The sequence below is a fragment of the Triticum urartu genome, chromosome 7 (genome assembly GCF_003073215.2).
Source record: "Triticum urartu cultivar G1812 chromosome 7, Tu2.1, whole genome shotgun sequence".
Lineage (NCBI taxonomy): Eukaryota > Viridiplantae > Streptophyta > Magnoliopsida > Poales > Poaceae > Triticum > Triticum urartu.
In genome coordinates, this window is record NC_053028.1 from 113,751,952 (window position 1) to 113,770,067 (window position 18,116).

General features: G+C 38.7%; 1 long non-coding RNA gene across 1 annotated transcript; it reads right to left on the bottom strand.

Annotated features, from left to right (window-relative positions):
- Positions 1-14,379: 14,379 nt before the first annotated feature.
- Positions 14,380-17,280, bottom strand: LOC125524403. The gene is made up of 3 exons (XR_007290735.1): positions 16,828-17,280; positions 14,982-15,059; positions 14,380-14,586 (listed from the first exon to the last, which is right to left on the bottom strand). It is a non-coding gene; the product is annotated as an uncharacterized LOC125524403 (long non-coding RNA).
- Positions 17,281-18,116: the final 836 nt, after the last annotated feature.

Genomic DNA, 18,116 nt, shown 5'->3' on the forward strand with positions numbered 1-18,116 from the left:
ATCAGAAATAGAAATATCATTGGGATTCTCAGGTGTGTTAACAACAGGTTCAATAGAAGCATGCAAAATCCTATCATTTTTCTTTTTCTTCCTCTTAGATGGACTAGGTGCATCTATATTAGTTCTCTGAGAATCTTGCTCAATTCTCTTAGGATTGCCCTCAGGATACAAAGGCTCCTAAGCCACTTTACCTCCTCTAGTTACAACTCTAACAGCAAAGTCATCATTCTTATTATTTAATTCATTGAGCAAATCATTCTGAGCTTTAAGTACTTGTTCTACTTGAGTGGTAACCATAGAAGCATGTTTACTAATAAGTTTAAGTTCACCTTTAACACTAGCCATATAATTACTCAAGTGTTCAATCATATAAGCATTATGTTTCAATTATCTACCAACATAAGCATTAAAATCCCCTTGCTTAACCATAAAGTTATCAAATTCATCCAAACATTGGCTAGCAAACTTAGCAGGAGGGATTTCAGCTTTATCATATCTAAAGAGAGAATTTACCTTTACTACATGTGTCTGGTTATCGAGACCATGTTTTCCTTCAACAGGCGGGAAACTAAGACCATGTATTTCTTCAATAGGAGGTAAATTACACTACTAGGAAAAGGGCTATAGATGGAATTGACACTAATGGCGCACCAGACATGTGGTGCGCCATTACTATATACTAATGGCGCACCATGTGCAAATACTAATGGCGCACCACGTCCACGGTGCGCCATTAGTAAAAAATTTTGCCTCTCCAGATCTTAAAAACCCCGTTAAACATTTTCAAAATCCTCAAAAACCTAACAGAAAAAAAGATACGGGGCTTTTAAGATCTGGAGAGGCAAAATTCAAAAAAAATCAAACTTACTAATGGCGCACCTGCCCATGGTGCGCCATTAGTATCTTCCCGCCTTCAAAATTCAAAATAAATCAAAAAAATAAAAATAAAGTTAGTAATGGCGCACCTGCCCATGGTGCGCCATTACTATGTCGTATATATGGCTAGGTGCACCTCCTCCACTCCACCTCTCCTCCACTCCATCTCCTCCTCTCCTCCACTCCATCTGCTCCTCTCCTCCACTCCATCTTCCCTTCTCTCCTCCACCATACTACCCTCCTCCTCTCTGGCGACCTCCTCCTCCTCTCCGGCGACCTCCTCCTCCTCTCCGGCAACCTCCTCCTCTCCGGGGACCTCGTCCTCCCTCCTCTCCTCTCCTCCCCTCCCCTCCCCTCACGGTTTCTCCTCCCTCCTCTCGGGTGAGCTCCTCCTCCCTCCTCTCCTCCCACTCCCTCATGGTTTCTCCTTCCTCCTCTCCGATGCTTCGGTGAACTACTCTCCGGCGACCTCCTCCTCCTCTCCAGTGATGTAGGCGAGCGCCTCTCCGGTGACCTCCTCCTCCTCCTCTCCGGCGAACTCCTCTCCGGCAAAAGAACACGGCAAAAGAACGTACAAGATCCAAAAACAGGAACAAAATTTGAAATAATATCGTGCCAAAAAATGAGCAAAAAAACGAGCAAAAATGGGCAAAGAAATCACGATCCAGATCCAAATTCAAAATTCAAAAATAGCAATGGCGCACGGTGGGGGTTAGACGGTGCACCACTACTATTTTCCCACCTTCAAAATTCAAAAATACTAATGGCGCACCGTGGCCTATACTAATGGCGCACCAGTGGCCTATACTAATGGCGCACCGTAGCCTATACTAATGGCGCACCAGTGGTGCGCCATTAGTATACCAGATACTAATGGCGCACTAGTGGTGCGCCATTAGTAAAAAATACTAGTGGAGTGATACTAATGGCGCACCAGTGATGCGCCATTAGTAGGCAAAACTGGTGCGCCATTAGTAGCCCTTTTCCTAGTAGTGTTATTAACATCTTCAGCTTTTATACCTTTTTCTTTCATAGATTCTTTGCCTCTTGCATATCTACAGGACTGAGAAATAGAATACCCCTTTTCTTCGGAGTTGGCTTAGGAGTTGGTTCAGGAAGTGTCCAATTATTTTCATTAGTCAACATATTATCAATAGAATTTCATCTTGATCAATTGTTCTTTCCCTGAAAACACACGTACATGTGGTAACTGAAAAAAACAATACTCTCCGGCGACCTCCTCCTCCTCTCCAGTGATGTAGGCGAGCGCCTCTCCGGTGACCTCCTCCTCCTCCTCTCCGGCGAACTCCTCTCCGGCAAAAGAACACGGCAAAAGAACGTACAAGATCCAAAAACAGGAACAAAATTTGAAATAATATCGTGCCAAAAAACGAGCAAAATGGGCAAAAAATCACGATCCAGATCCAAATTCAAAATTCAAAAAATAGCAATGGCGCACGGTGGGGGTTAGACGGTGCGCCACTACTATTTTCCCGCCTTCAAAATTCAAAAATACTAATGGCGCACCGTGGCCTATACTAATGGCGCACCAGTGGCCTATACTAATGGCGGCACCGTGGCCTATACTAATGGCGCACCAGTGGTGCGCCATTAGTATAGCAGATACTAATGGCGCACCAGTGGTGCGCCATTAGTAAAAAATACTAGTGGAGTGATACTAATGGCGCACCAGTGATGCGCCATTAGTAGGCAAAACTGGTGCGCCATTAGTAGCCCTTTTCCTAGTAGTGTTATTAACATCTTCAGCTTTTATACCTTTTTCTTTCATAGATTCTTTGCCTCTTGCATATCTACAGGACTGAGAATTAGAATAACCCCTTTTCTTGGAGTTGGCTTAGGAGTTGGGTTCAGGAAGTGTACAATTATTTTCATTAGTCAACATATTATTCAATAAAATTTCATCTTGATCATCTTGATCAATTGTTCTTTCCCTGAAAACACAACCAGCACAACTATCCAGGTAATCTCTGGAAGCATCGGTTAGTCCATTATAAAAGATATCGAGTATTTCATTTTTCTTGAGAGGATGATCAGGCAAATCATTAAGTAATTGGATAAGCCTCCCCCAAGCTTGTGGAAGACTCTCTTCTTCAATTTGCACAAAATTATATATTTCCCTTAAAGCGGCTTGTTTCTTGTGAGCGGGGAAATATTTAGCAGAGAAGTAGTAAATCATATCCTGGGGACTACACACACAACCAGGATCATGAGAATTAAACCATATCTTAGCATCACCCTTTAATGAGAACGAAAATAATTTAAGGATATAATAATAGCAATTTTTCTCACCATTAGTGAACAGGGTAGCTATATCATTTAATTTAGTAAGATGTGCCACAACAGTTTCAGATTCATAGCCATAGAAAGGATCAGATTCAACCAAAGTAATTAACTCAGGATCAACAGAGATATCATAATCCTTATCAGTAATAAAGATAGGTGAAGTAGCATAAGCAGGATCATATTTCATTCTAGCATTCAGAGTTTTTTCTTTAAGCTTAGATAATAATTTCTTAAGATCACTTCTATCATTGCAGGCAAGAAAGTCTCTAACAGTTTCTTCATCCATAACATAACCCTCAGGAACAACAGGAAATTCATATCTAGGGGAGAATCTTCATCATCACTTTCATCAATATTATCAGTTTCAATAATTTCATTCTCTCTAGCCCTAGCAAGTTGTTCATCAAGAAATTCACCAAGTGGCACAGTAGTATCAATCATAGAAGTAGTTTCATCATATGTATCATGCATAGCAGAAGTGGCATCATTAATAACATGCGACATATCAGAGTTAATAGCAGAAGCAGGTTTAGGTGTCACAAGCTTACTCAAAATAGAAGGTCAATCAAGTGCAGAGCTAGATGGCAGTTCCTTACCTCCCCTCGTAGTTGAGGGAAAAATTTTGGTTCTTCGATCTTTCAAGTTCTTCATAATGATAAGCAGATATGAATCCCAAGTGACTCAAAGAATAGAGCTATGCTCCCCATCAACGACGCCAGAAAATGTTCTTGATAACCCACAAGTATAGGGGATCGCAACAGTTTTCGAGGGTAGAGTATTCAACCCAAATTTATTGATTCGACACAAGGGGAGCCAAAGAATATTCTCAAGTATTAGTAGCTGAGTTGTCAATTCAACCACACCTGGAAACTTAATATCTGCAGCAAAGTATTTAGTAGCAAAGTAATATGATAGTAGTGGTAACAATAGCAAAAGTAACGGTAGCAAAAGTAATATTTTTGGGTTTTGTAGTGATTGTAACAGTAGCAGCGGAAAAGTAAATATGCGAAGAACAATATATGGAAAAGCTTGTAGGCATTGGATCGGTGATGGAGAATTATGCCGGATGCGGTCGAGCATGTAACAATCATAGCCTAGGGTGACACAGAACTAGCTCCAGTTCATCAATGTAATGTAGGCATGTATTCCGAATATAGTCATACGTGCTTATCGAAAAGAACTTGCATGACATCTTTGGTCCTACCCTCCCATGGTAGCGGGGTCCTATTGGAAACTAAGGGATATTAAGGCCTCCTTTTAATAGAGTACCGTACCAAAGCATTAACACATAGTGAATACATGAACTCCTCAAACTACGGTCATCACCGGTAAGTATCCCAATTATTCTCATTTCGGGGTTAACGGATCATAACACATAATAGGTGACTATAGACTTGCATGATAGGATCAAGAAATCTCATATATTGATGAAAACATAATAGGTTCAGATCTGAAATCATGGCACTCGCGCCCTAGTGACAATTATTAAGCATAGCAAAGTCATAGCAACATCAATCTCAGAATGTAGTGGATACTAGGGGTCAAACCCTAACAAAACTAACTCGATTACATGATAAATCTCATCCAGCCCATTACCTTCCAGCAAGTCTATGATGGAATTACTCACACACGGCGATGAACAACATGAAAGTGGTGATGGAGGAAGGTTGATGATGATCGATGGCGACAGATTCCCCTCTCCGAAGCCCCGAACGGACTCCAGATCAGCCCACCCGAGAGAGTTTAGGGCTTGGTGGTGGCTCCGTATTGTAAAATGTGATGAATCCTTCTACCTTCCAATTCTACCACTATGCTTCCAATATGGACATTTGGGTCCTTGTTGATACGCTTCCAATTCTACCACTATGTGAGTTTCTCAAACTTAGTTATTAAGTAATTTCATTTGTTTATTTCAAAATAGTTGACAGCTTATTTCCATTGACAGCTTATTTTCATTCAACAAACAATGTGTGAAAGATCGTAGACAAAACCTACTACACAGATGGCTCCGAATTAACTTATCAGGAGAAAAATCATCTGATCGCATTTTGTACTGAACTTGAGAATTACAACATCTATTATAAAACTCCTCCACATTATGGTCAAGACGTGCCACTAGTGCATGTGTTGAACCACTGTAACATCCATGGAGATGCCATGGTACGACTTTTTACTATTATGACATCCGTGCATCTTTTGCATACTTCTAAAACAGAACTACATAGCTAACTACGAAGATATTACTATGTTTTTCAATAGAAAATCCCGAAGGATTGTGTGCCTCATATGGTCTATCAGAATGGTTGCCTTGATGTTTTGAACATACAGCCAGGTCATCTGCTACCTCTTGAGCTTGTGTTGGTTTTCCCTTTAAGAGGAAAGGGTGATGCAGCACAATAGCATAAGTATTTTCCCTTAGTTTTGAGAACCAAGGTATCAATCCAGTAGGAGGTAGCACACAAGTCCCCAAGTACCTGCACAAACAAACAAGAACCTCGCAACCAACGCGATAAAGGGGTTGTCAATCCCTTCACGTTCACTTACGAAAGTGGAATCTGATAGAGATAATAAGATAAATATTTTTCGTATTTTTGTTGTATAGATTGGAAAATAAAGATTGCAAAATAGAAGTAGCAAGTTGATAGGAAAATAAGAACAGAGTAACGCATTAGGCAAGATAACATGATGTAGAGGGATAAACTCAAGCAATATGACATAAACCCCATCTTTTAATCATCGATGGCAACAATACAATACGTGCCTTGGTGCCCCTGTTGTCACTGGGAAAGGACACCACAAGATTGAACCCAAAGCTAAGCACTTCTCCCATTGCATGAAAGACCAATCTAGTAGGCCAAACCAAACTGATAATTTGAAGAGACTTGCAAGATATTTAAATCATGCATAAAAGATTTCAGAGAGGAATCAAATATTGTTCATAGATAATCTTGATCATAAACCCACAATTCATCGGATCTCGACAAACACACCCCAAAAAGAATTACATCGAATGGATCTCCAAGAGAATCGAGGAGATCTTTGTATTGAGATCCAAAGAGAGAGAAGAAGCCATCTGGCTAATAACTATGGACCCGAAGGTCTGTGGTAAACTAGTCACACATCATCGGAGAGGCTATGGTGTTGATGTAGAATGCATCCATGATCGATTCCCCCTCCGGTGGAGTGCCAGAAAAGGCCCCAAGATGGGATCTCACGGGTACATAAGGTTGCGGCGATGGAAATAGGGTTTAGTGGTGCTCCTGGATGTTTTCGGGGTATATTGGTATATATATAGGAGGAAGAAGTATGTCGGTGGAGTTGCAAGGGGACCACGAGGGTGGGGGCGCGCCCCCCTGCCTCGTGTCCTCCTCGCTTCTTTCTTGACGGACACTCCAAGTCTCCTGGATCACGTTTGTTCTAAAAATAACTCCGCCGAAGGTTTCATTCCGTTTGATATTCCTTTTCTGCGAAACACTGAAATAGGCAAAAAAAATAGCAATTTGCACTGGCCTTTGGTTAGTTGGTTAATCCCAAAAATAATATAAAAAGGTATATTAAAGCCCATTAAACATCCAAAACAGATAATATAATAACATGGAACAATCAAAAATTATAGATACGTTGGGGACGTATCAAGCATCCCCAAGCTTAATTCCTGCTCGTCCTCGAGTAGGTAAATGATAAAAACAGAATTTTTGATGTGGAATGCTACTTAGCATAAATGTCAATGTAATTTTCATTATTGTGGCATGAATGTTCAGATCCGAAATATTCAAGACAAATGTCTAATATTGACATAAAAATAATAATACTTCAAGAAAACAAGCAAAGCAATCATGTCTTCTCCAAATAACATGGCCAAAGAAAGTTATCCCTACAAAATCATATAGTCTGGCTATGCTCCATCTTCACCACACAAAATATTTAAATCATGCACAACCCTGACGACAAGCCAAGCAATTGTTTCATACTTTTGATGTTCTCAAACTTTTTCAATCTTCACGTAATACACGAGCATGAGCCATGGACATAGCACTATAGGTGGAATAGAATGGTGGTTGTGGAGAAGACAGAAAGGAGTTATCAACGGGCTATGGAGATGCCCATCAATAGATGTTAATGTGAGTGAGTAGGGATTGACATGCAACGGATGCACTAGAGCTATAAGTGTATGAAAGCTCAACAAAAGAAACTAAGTGGGTGTGCATCCAACTCGCTTGCTCATGAAGACCTAGGGCTTTTTGAGGAAGCCGATCATTGGAATATACAAGCCAAGTTCTATAATGTAAAATTCCCACTATTATATGAAAGCGACAACATAGGAGACTCTCTATCATGAAGATCATGGTGCTACTTTGAAGCACAAGTGTGGTAAAAGGATAGTAACATTCCTTCTCTCTTTTTCTCTCATTTTTTCCCTTTTTTGGGCCTTCTCTTTTTTAGGCCTTTCTTTTCTTCTTCTTTTATTTTCGTCCAGAGTCTCATCCCGACTTGTGGGGGAATCATAGTCTCCATAATCCTTTCTGCACTTGGGACAATGTTCTAATACTGATGATCATCACACTTTTATTTACTTACAACTCAAGAAATACAAATCGATACTTAGAACAAAATATGACTCTATGTGAATGCCTCTGACGGTGTACCGGGATGTGCAATGACTCATGAGTGACATGCATGAAATAATTATGAATGGTGGCTTTGCCACAAATACAATGTCAACTACATGATCATGCAAAGTAATATGATAATGATGAATCATCTCATAATAAACAGAACGGTGGTAAGTTGCATGGCAATATATCTCGGAATGGCTATGGAATGCCATAATAGGTAGATATTGTGGCTATTTTTAGGAAGGTATATGGTGGTTTTATTGTACCGTCGAAAGTTGCGCGGTACTAGAGAGGCTAGCAATGGTGGAAGGGTGAGAGTGCATATAATCCAAGGACTCAACATTACTCATAAAGAACTGACATACTTATTGCAAAAATCTATTAGTTATCGAAAAAAAGTACTATGTGCATGCTCCTAGGGGGATAGATTGGTAGGAAAAGACCATCGCTCGTCCCCGACCGCCACTCATAAGGAAGACAATCAATAAATAAATCATGCTCCGACTTCATCACATAATGGTTCACCATACGTGCATGCTACGGGAATCACAAACTTTAGAACAAGTATTTCTCAAATTCACAACTACTCAATACCATGAATCTAATATCACCATCTTCATATCTCAAAACAATCATCAAGTATCAAACTTCTCATAGTATTCAATGCACTTTTTATGATAGTTTTTATTATACCCATCTTGGATGCCTATCATATTAGGTATATTTTTATAGCCAAAGCAAATTACCATGCTGTTCTAAAAGACTCTCGAAATGATATAAGTGAATCATGAGAGATCAAAAATTTCTATAAAATAGAACTACCACCGTGCTCTTAAAAGATATAAGTGAAGCACTAGATCAAAATTATATAGCTCAAAAGATATAAGTGAAGCACATAGAGTATTCTAATAAATTCCGATTCAAGTGTGTCCTCCAAAAGGTGTGTACAGAAAGAATGATTGTGGTAAACTAAAAAGCAAAGAATCAAATCATACAAGACGCTCTAAGCAAAACACATATCATGTGGTGAATAAAAATATAGCCTCAAGTAAAGTTACCGATGGACGAAGACGAAAGAGGGGATGCCTTCCGGGGCATCCCCAAGCTTAGGTTTTTGGTTGTCCTTGAATTTTACCTTGGGGTGCCTTGGGCATGCCCAAGCTTACGCTCTTGCCACTCCTTGTTCCACAATCCATCAAATCTTTACCCAAAACTTGAAAACTTCACAACACAAAACTCAACAGAAAATCTTATGAGCTCCATTAGTATAAGAAAACAAACCACCACTTGAAGGTACTGTAATGAACTCATTATTTATTTATATTGGTGTTAAACCTAATGTATTTTAACTTCTCTATTGTTCATACCCCCCCTGATACTAGCCATAGATTCATCAAAATAAGCAAACAACACACGAAAAACAGAATGTGTCAAAAACAGAACAGTCTGTAGTAATCTGTATGTTTCGAATACTTCTGTAACTCCAAAAATACTAAAATAAATTGGTGGATGTGAGGAATTTGTCTATTAATTATCTGCAAAAAGAATCAACGTAATCGCACTCTCCTGTAAAAAAAAGGCAGCAAATCTCGTGAGCGCTAAAGTTTCTATTTTTTACAGAACGATCACAAAGACTTCCCCCAAGTCTTCCCAAAGGTTTTACTTGGCACAAACACTAATTAAAAGCATAAAACCACATATAAATAAAAGCTAGATGAATTATTTATTACTAAACAGGATCAAAAGGCAAGAAACAAAAATAAAATTGGGTTGGCTCCCAACAAGCGCTATCGTTTAACGCCTCTAGTTAGGCATAAAAACAAGAATAGATCTAAGTATTGTCATCTTTGGTATCCAATCCATAAGTGGCTCTCAGAATAGATTCATAAGTTAATTTAATTTTCTTTCTAGGGAAGTGTTACATGCCTTTCCTTAACGTAAATTGGAATCTAATGTTTTCTTCTTTCATATCAATAATTGCACCAATCATTCTAAGGAAAGGTCTACCAAGAATAATAGGACATGTAGGATTGCAATCTATATCAAGAACAATGAAATCTACAGGCACATAATTCCTATTTGCAACAATAAGAACATCATTAATCCTTCCCATAGGTTTCTTAATAGTGGAATCCGGAAGATGCAAATTTAAAGAACAATCATCAAATTCACGGAATCCTAACACATCACACAAAGTTTTTGGAATCGTGGAAACGCTAGCACCCAAATCACATAAAGCATTGCATTCATGATCTTTAATTTTAATTTTAATAGTAGGTTCCCACTCATCATGAAGTTTTCTAGGGATATAAACTTCCGATTCAAGCTTTTCTTCATAAGATTGCATTAAAGCATCAACGATAAGTTTGGTAAAAGCTTTATTTTGACTATAAGCATGAGGAGAATTTAGCACGGATTGCAACAAGGAAATACAATCTATCAAAAAGAAATTATCATAATTAAATCCCTTGAAATCAAAAATAGTGGGTTCATTGCTATATAAAGTTTTGAGCACCCAAATCACATAAAGCATTGCATTCATGATCTTTAATTTTAATTTTAATAGTAGGTTCCCACTCATCATGAAGTTTTCTAGGGATATAAACTTCTAATTCAAGCTTTTCTTCATAAGATTGCATTAAAGCATCAACGATAAGTTTGGTAAAAGCTTTATTTTGACTATAAGCATGAGGAGAATTTAGCACGGATTGCAACAAGGAAATACAATCTATCAAAAAGAAATTATCATAATTAAATCCCTTGAAATAAAAAATAGTGGGTTCATTGCTATATAAAGTTTTGACCTCTTTAATCACACTTTTATTAATTTTTGCATCAAGATCTAAAAACTCCGAATCATTGGGACGCCTTTTAACTAAATTTGACTCATCTCCAGTTCCATCATTATCAATATTCATATTGCAAAACAAATATTTAATAGGAGACACATCAATCACTTTTAGATCTTCATCCTTATTATCGTGAAAACTAGAAGAACACGCTCTCATAAATTAATCTTTTTAAGCACGCATCCTAGCGGTTCTTTCCTTGCACTCATCAATGGGAATTCTCATGGCTTTGAGAGACTCAATGATATAATGCTTAGGTGTAATAGATCTAAGTTTCAAAGAATCAACATCAAGAGAAATTATATCCACGTTCCTAGCCAACTCATCAATCTTAGGCAATTTTTCTTCAAGCAAAGCATTGAAATTCTTTTGCAAAATCATAAATTCTTTAACACTAGTCTCAAAATTAGAGGGAATCTTATTAAAATTTCCATAAGAGTTGTTGTAGGAATTACCATAATTATTAGAAGAATTACTAGGAAACGGCCGATACGTCTCCAAAGTATCTATAATTTTTTATTGTTCCATGCTATATTATATTCTGTTTTGGACATTATTGGGCTTTATTATAGACTTTTATATTATTTTTGGGACTAACCGATTAACCGGAGGCCCAGCCTAGAATTGTTGTTTTTTGCCTATTTCAGAGTTTCGCAGAAAAAGAATATCAAACGGAGTCCAAACGGAATGAAACCTTCGGGAACGTGATTTTCGGAATGAACATGATCCAGAGGACTTGGACCCTACGTAAAGACATCAACCAGGAGGCCACGAGGTAGGGGGTGCGCCCTCCACCCTCGTGGGCCCCCTGTTGCTCCACCGACGTACTCCTTCCTCCTATATATACCTATGTACCCCCAAACTACCAGATACGGAGCCAAACCCCGAATTCCACCATCATAACTTTCTGTATCCACGAGATCCCATCTTGGGCCCTTTTCCGGAGCTCCGCCGGAGGAGGCATCGATCACGGAGGGCTTCTACATCAACACCATAGCCCCTCCGATGAAATGTGAGTAGTTTACTTCAGACCTTCGGGTCCATAGTTATTAGCTAGATGGCTTCTTCTCTCTTTTTGGGTCTCAATACAAAGTTCTCCCCCTCTCTTGTGGAGATCTATTCGATGTAATCTTCTTTTGCGGCGTGTTTATTGAGACCGATGAATTGTGGGTTTATGATCAAGTTTATCTATGAAGAATATTTGAATCTTCTCTGAATTCTTTTATGTATGATTAGTTAACTTTGCAAGTCTCTTCGAATTATCAGTTTGGTTTGGCCTACTAGATTGATCTTTCTTGCAATGGGAGAAGTGCTTAGCTTTGGGTTCAATCTTGCGGTGTCCTTTCCCAGTGACAGTAGGGGCAGCAAGGCACGTATTGTATTGTTGCCATCGAGGATAACAAGATGGGGTTTATATATCATATTGCATGAGTTTATCCCTCTACATCATGTCATCTTGCTTAAAGCGTTACTCTGTTCTCTTGAACTTAATACTCTAGATGCATGCTGGATAGCGGTCGATGTGTGGAGTAATAGTAGTAGATGCAGGCATGAGTCGGTCTACTTGTCTCGGACATGATGCCTATATACATGATCATACCTAGATATTCTCATAACTATGCTCAATTCTATCAATTGCTCAACAGTAATTGTTTACCCACCGTGTCGTGAAATTGTTACGGCAGATGTCCTAGTGTGAGGACTTAGTCGTGAGGCCAACATATCTTTGTGATAGCTTGAGAGGGGTTGATCGGGATGAGAGACGCAGGGAGGATCAACGCACAAGACAAGGATTTGGGCAGCTTCGTGCCCCGGGAAACATCATCCGGTAGTAGCCCTACATGTTGTTTGTGGCTAGATCTCATTATGCTCATGAGAGAGTCGTCGGTAAACCAGCTCTTTGTGTCTAGCCCTAGAGATTGTTTCGTCTTGCCCGTCCCCCCTCCTTATATATGTTGAAGGGGCGGGTTACATGTGGAGTCCTATTAGGATTAGGACTAGTCTACCTTCTAATACAAACCGGATACAAGTCCAGGTCTTAACTCCTTGTAAGACAAATATTCCTCACGTCTTTCCTCTTAAACCGGCCCACCATAACATGAACCGGCGTTCTGGGCCTTAGGCTTTTTCATCCATCTGTCCCGCCCACCGGGTTACCAGTGAATCATAATGTTCAGTCAGGTAGCTTGTAAACCATCTGGTTAGTGCGGGTCGCCGGTGAATCGCCAAGTCCGGCCGGGTTATACTTCTGGCCGGGTTACGCCGCGGGGCATATCCCCGACATTAGCCCCCAATTTTAGCTTGGATTTATCCATGATAAACTTATGCTGCAAAATAAATACAAGAACAAATTTGCCAGGTTGTGCTCCTGGTTAAGAATTCTTGTAAACCGGCACTTGATCATCCTTAAGTCCTTGTCATTTCTTCCGTCTGAAAAATCCAAGTCAATATACCAGCTTCATAATCAATTTGCTTGCAGAAGATATTTTGTAAATAAATAATCCATTTGAACCGGCCTTCAATGCTCTGACTTAACAAAAATATTGGTCTTCAAATATTCAACTGATATTCAGCCGGCTTGAAAATGTAGAACTTGCCAAGCTATGATTTCCAAAATCAGCGGATTAGAAAAACTGATAATTCCGGGTCATGATTGTTGCCAACGCCGGTTCATGATTTTTGTCAATGCCGATTCATGATTGTTGATGAAGCCGGGTTATGATTGTTGCAGACACCGGGTCAATCTGGTTTATTCAAAACTGAGAATTTGAAGATTTTTCTCCTTATCTTCATATTACCTATAGCCCCAGGTCTTGAGCAGAACAAAGTGATGGCTTAAGACTTGCTTCAATATAAATACTGCCACTTAAGAAGAAATCCATGTTGTTCATTCCAGTCACTTAGTAAAAACTGAATACTCCATGTCATGTAGCCCCCAAGTGCCGTGTTGTCATGCTTGCAGCAACCTGGGACTTGTAATTGCCTGATGCTCAAAAAACTTCAACCAGTGTAGCCCCCAAGGGCCGAGTCATTATGCAATAACTAGTCGTCAACCCGTGCATCTGCACGGGCTAGCATTGTTTTATTTACACATTTACACAAATAGTCACAAAGCAAGTATTATATAGTGGAAGTGAAAATATGTAGGAATAATATAGGAGAAACTTGCATGTTCTTATTTTGAACCACATGATTCTTGCTTAACGGTAGGACAAAAAGGAAATATTCCTTCAATCAGTTCATTTTTCACAGTTTTCTTAAATTAGTTTCCGGTTGAATGTTAGAAAGTGAGCTTCATCATTAAGAGAAGGGAGACAATTGGCCAAAGTTCTATGCCCAGGCGCCCAGCCCACGAAAACATGATGTACTATACATATTTCGAAATTTACCTTTTTTCATCGAAAACAAATCTCACACCTTCTCTGCACACAAAATTATATAACCCATTTTGACAATAGAGAATTCATAGATACAGTGGCTACTGTTTTTGTGTTAGCCACATTAACATTTTGTTCCCAAAAATATCATCCTTGCTCCCATGTTGCTTCATATTATTTCTGCAACCTTTCGTAGGAAAGGGTGCAATATCTTTTCTTGGGCTGTTGTGGCGTTGCCATCATTTGGAGCTCGGTGCTACAGTTGGATATAATCTTAATGAGGTCGTCCCCCAAGTCTTGTGGCAGGAGGCTTAATCTCAACTACCTTGTGCCACTGATCGTTTGGTGCATATGCCGGGAGACGAACGGAAGGGTTTTAGTACTCAAATGCACCACTGTAGACGATTGTCAACCAAATGAAAACTGACGCCTCTCGGCTGCAGCTAGTCCAGGTCGTTTCTATTTACGCTAGTTGACGCGGTGTATGTGTGCACCCTGTTTGCATATTTCTTGTGCTGCTGGTATGAATTTTGGGTCGTTTGTTGCACTGTAGTACTCTTGGACCTGTGTGATTTTTACACCCCTATATCATTAATATGATAAGTGGAGTCATCATGCATGATTCAAAAAAAAATAGAGAGAGAAAACGATTGAGCAACATCTATTGATAAAACCATGATTGGCTTGACCCGTAAGAAGAGTAGCATCAATATTGGTTCCACTCGTTTGCAGTTTTTGCATGTTAATTCTTCATATGAATGTATGAATGTATAAAGTAAGGAATATTAATGTTTTTAAGGGAGTGTAAACCAATAACATAAATCACATCACTTATAGAGAGAACCTTTACTAAACTATAATTATTCGAGGTAAACATGTTGAAGTTAATGAGACATAGGTAGATACAATGGATTATATGGCAATAATCATAAATCTACATGTATCAGCGTACAACTAACCCATGAGTCCTCAAGCTTCAACATTTCGTAAATCTCAACCACCTTGCCATCTTGAGTGCTACTCGATCATCCATTCTCCTGTAATATATATTTAAGGAAACTTGGTATATGTATGCAAATACAATGCATCAAAATAGACAGGTGCTAAAAACAGTACACCTCACGTGCTATTCCATGATCCTTTTGCCTACAATATAAATCCAATGAAATAAAGTATCTAGAATGGAAAATAAACTGTGCATTAATCATATTACATCAATCATACATAGATGCCGCCAAAATACATACACTGATAAGAACTCATGAAGTATATATGTGGAAAGGTCTTCCCCATATAATTGATAGATGTCTCTACAGACCTTCTGTGTTGTAGTGAGAGAATGTATGGATACATTTTATTATATCAGTGTTGATAAAGAGTAGAGAACAACAATGTAACAGAGAAAAAGGAGATGGTCTATAATCTGAAAGATACAAATCCATCATGCTTTTAGATTGTGATCTTTCAGAAGTGTGTATTTGACTTGTATTTATGAGATAAATGTATCAAATAATGCAAGTTCACTAAAAAGTAATGTACGTAATTTAGGGAGACATATCCTGAACATATTTAGTAGTTCTTATATTCAACAGTGTAGTTTTGAAGTAATATATCTCATAAGCACAATTCTTGATTACAAAATAGTGTCCGAATTCAGATTAAGTTGATTTAGTTGCCTTTAGAAAATCTTGGACCGTAGGTAACTATCATGTAAGTAATATCGGGTAGATTAGACACCGAGGTGCTAATATCATCTGAGCATAATGTATCTTCAGATTTCAAAACTATCTTATGGCCTAGGCATGGTCAAATCATGTAAAGAGGAGCCTCACTCGACTAAACCTCATAATAAGGAAGCTACCTAGCCAAGGTGATAGCATTACCTATTGACATGGCCAAGCAGGACATGAAAAAAAAGAGCAGGACATGACATATATAGATTACTAAAGTACTAAGAACGCGTACAAAGAATACGTATAAAAACACATATATTTGCTTGTAGAGAGAAGATAGACCCGTGAGATGGATTTTAAGTAGAAATAATGTCTTCCGTAGATTAGGAAAAGTGTTTGTATCTCTTTCAGTTTATACATATATCAGAACGAAATTATATATGCAACAGCCGGGTGCAAAATGAAACATGTAAGAGAGCCTCAATTTCTATTGTCGGAAACAATCAGGTTGTTATAAACAGGGTGAAATATTGATCGTGTTGTTTCCTAGGAGGAAACGTCGATGGGAAGCAGCACAATATGCAAAACTAATTTGGAATATCAGCTGAGCTAACAAATATTCAATAGGTGACTTGGTGTTCTTTCCTGGGAAGAAAAACTATAGTAACCAACACAATATTAAATAGGATTCCAATATCGTTTAATTAAACATCAACCAAATGGCGAAGAAACCATTCTTTCACCATAAATAGAAACCAAAACAAAAAGATTAATGTATCAGGTAGAGTACAGTGATAAATGCTCTTTGACACCTGATATTTCATAAGATCCAGATGCTTCCGTATATAGTGGGCCTATCATAAATTTATCATTTACGAAGATGCATGATATAGCAGATTTGCTCCGAGAGGGCAGCTCCAGGAAGATCTTATCGGGTCTTGGCATCAACTTTCAGCAGTTCAAAAACTGAACCAAAAACTTCAGATATTTACGGTGAACAGAATTATAATTAGCAAGAAACACCTTTCCTAGTCTGCCTTCCAACAAAAATAATAATGATATACACCATGGTTATTTGGGAGTGCAGAGCAAACAATAAACAATGAATAAAAAAGTGAGACTGGATTGATACCTCAAGGTTTCTTCATGAAACGTTATATTCAATCTAAAAAAACCAATGTGCATCCTTTTATGTTCGACCTGCAAAAAAGATAGTAGACAGAAGCTTCAGACCAGATTGAACTCACCACCAGTTCAATTTTGTAAATTTGGTCTTCAGAACTAATACAAAAAAGTGTAAAATTGCAAAGTGTCGTTTCAATCCAAGATAACCTTCTGAAGCTTACGAAAAAAGCTAATCACAACATAGTCCAGTGAAATGTGTCTGTAAAAATAGCTTGGAATTATGATGGGTCGTCTTATTTAGTGTGCTTGTTCGCCTTGCCATACAGTGTCCGTTGATTCAGCTAGTTATGGTAAAATGCTTCACGCATGTAAGAAGTAATGCTTGATGCAGTTTTTCATTCACTGAAGTGTGTGCACGGTCCACGACCATAACTGAAAATGCACTAAATGCCTTAAAAATTCTAGTTAGCTCATTAAATGATTAATCTACACGAGCTGGAAACTGAATCATGTTGAATGCAGAAAATTTCTCTCTCTGTTTTCTCTACCAGATCATATGTTAAAAAATTGTCAGTATGTAAAATATAGCAGAATGGATACCCTAAAGTAATTTTCATCAACCAACATATATATCTACTGCCCATGAATCATGATTGCCCAGTGCGTACTATAAATGTGATAAGGACAAATATTCTGTTGTATAAAAAATGATGGAAAACTTCAAGATTAGTCCAGCCCAGATTACTTGCATATGCACTGCACTTGCAACAAATCTGGCTTACAAAATTGCAGAAACAGCACTAACATTTAGGACAGGGTACTGTTACAGAAATATTATATGGATAAAATTATGTAGTGCAGGAAATTCAGGATAGATATGAAACAGTTTACTTGCATATGCACTGAAATTCCCTGCTGAGTGGACACAGAGGCGACTGTCACCCAAAAACAAAACAGTTTTAAGAAGGCGAATAGCTGGACCACCTGCCTGACATAGTTATTTGGCTCTGCAGCCTCGTTCTTTGTACACATTACCTGAAACATGGACGGGTCAAGATTTGAGCTGGGCAGAAGGGAAAATTTGCATTGGTTAGTTGTACTGGAGGGAGTACCTTTACATGGATTTCATCCTCCTAGGAGTCTAACTGATCTTAGTTGCTGGGCACATGCATGAGCATCTCATAGCGTCAGTCCACACTAGTGTTTAGTATGCCGGCAACGAAAAAGAATGCCACTGTTGGCTCTGGTGCACCACCTCCTGCTGAAGCTCCTCTACCAGACGTTGTTTGCCGTTGG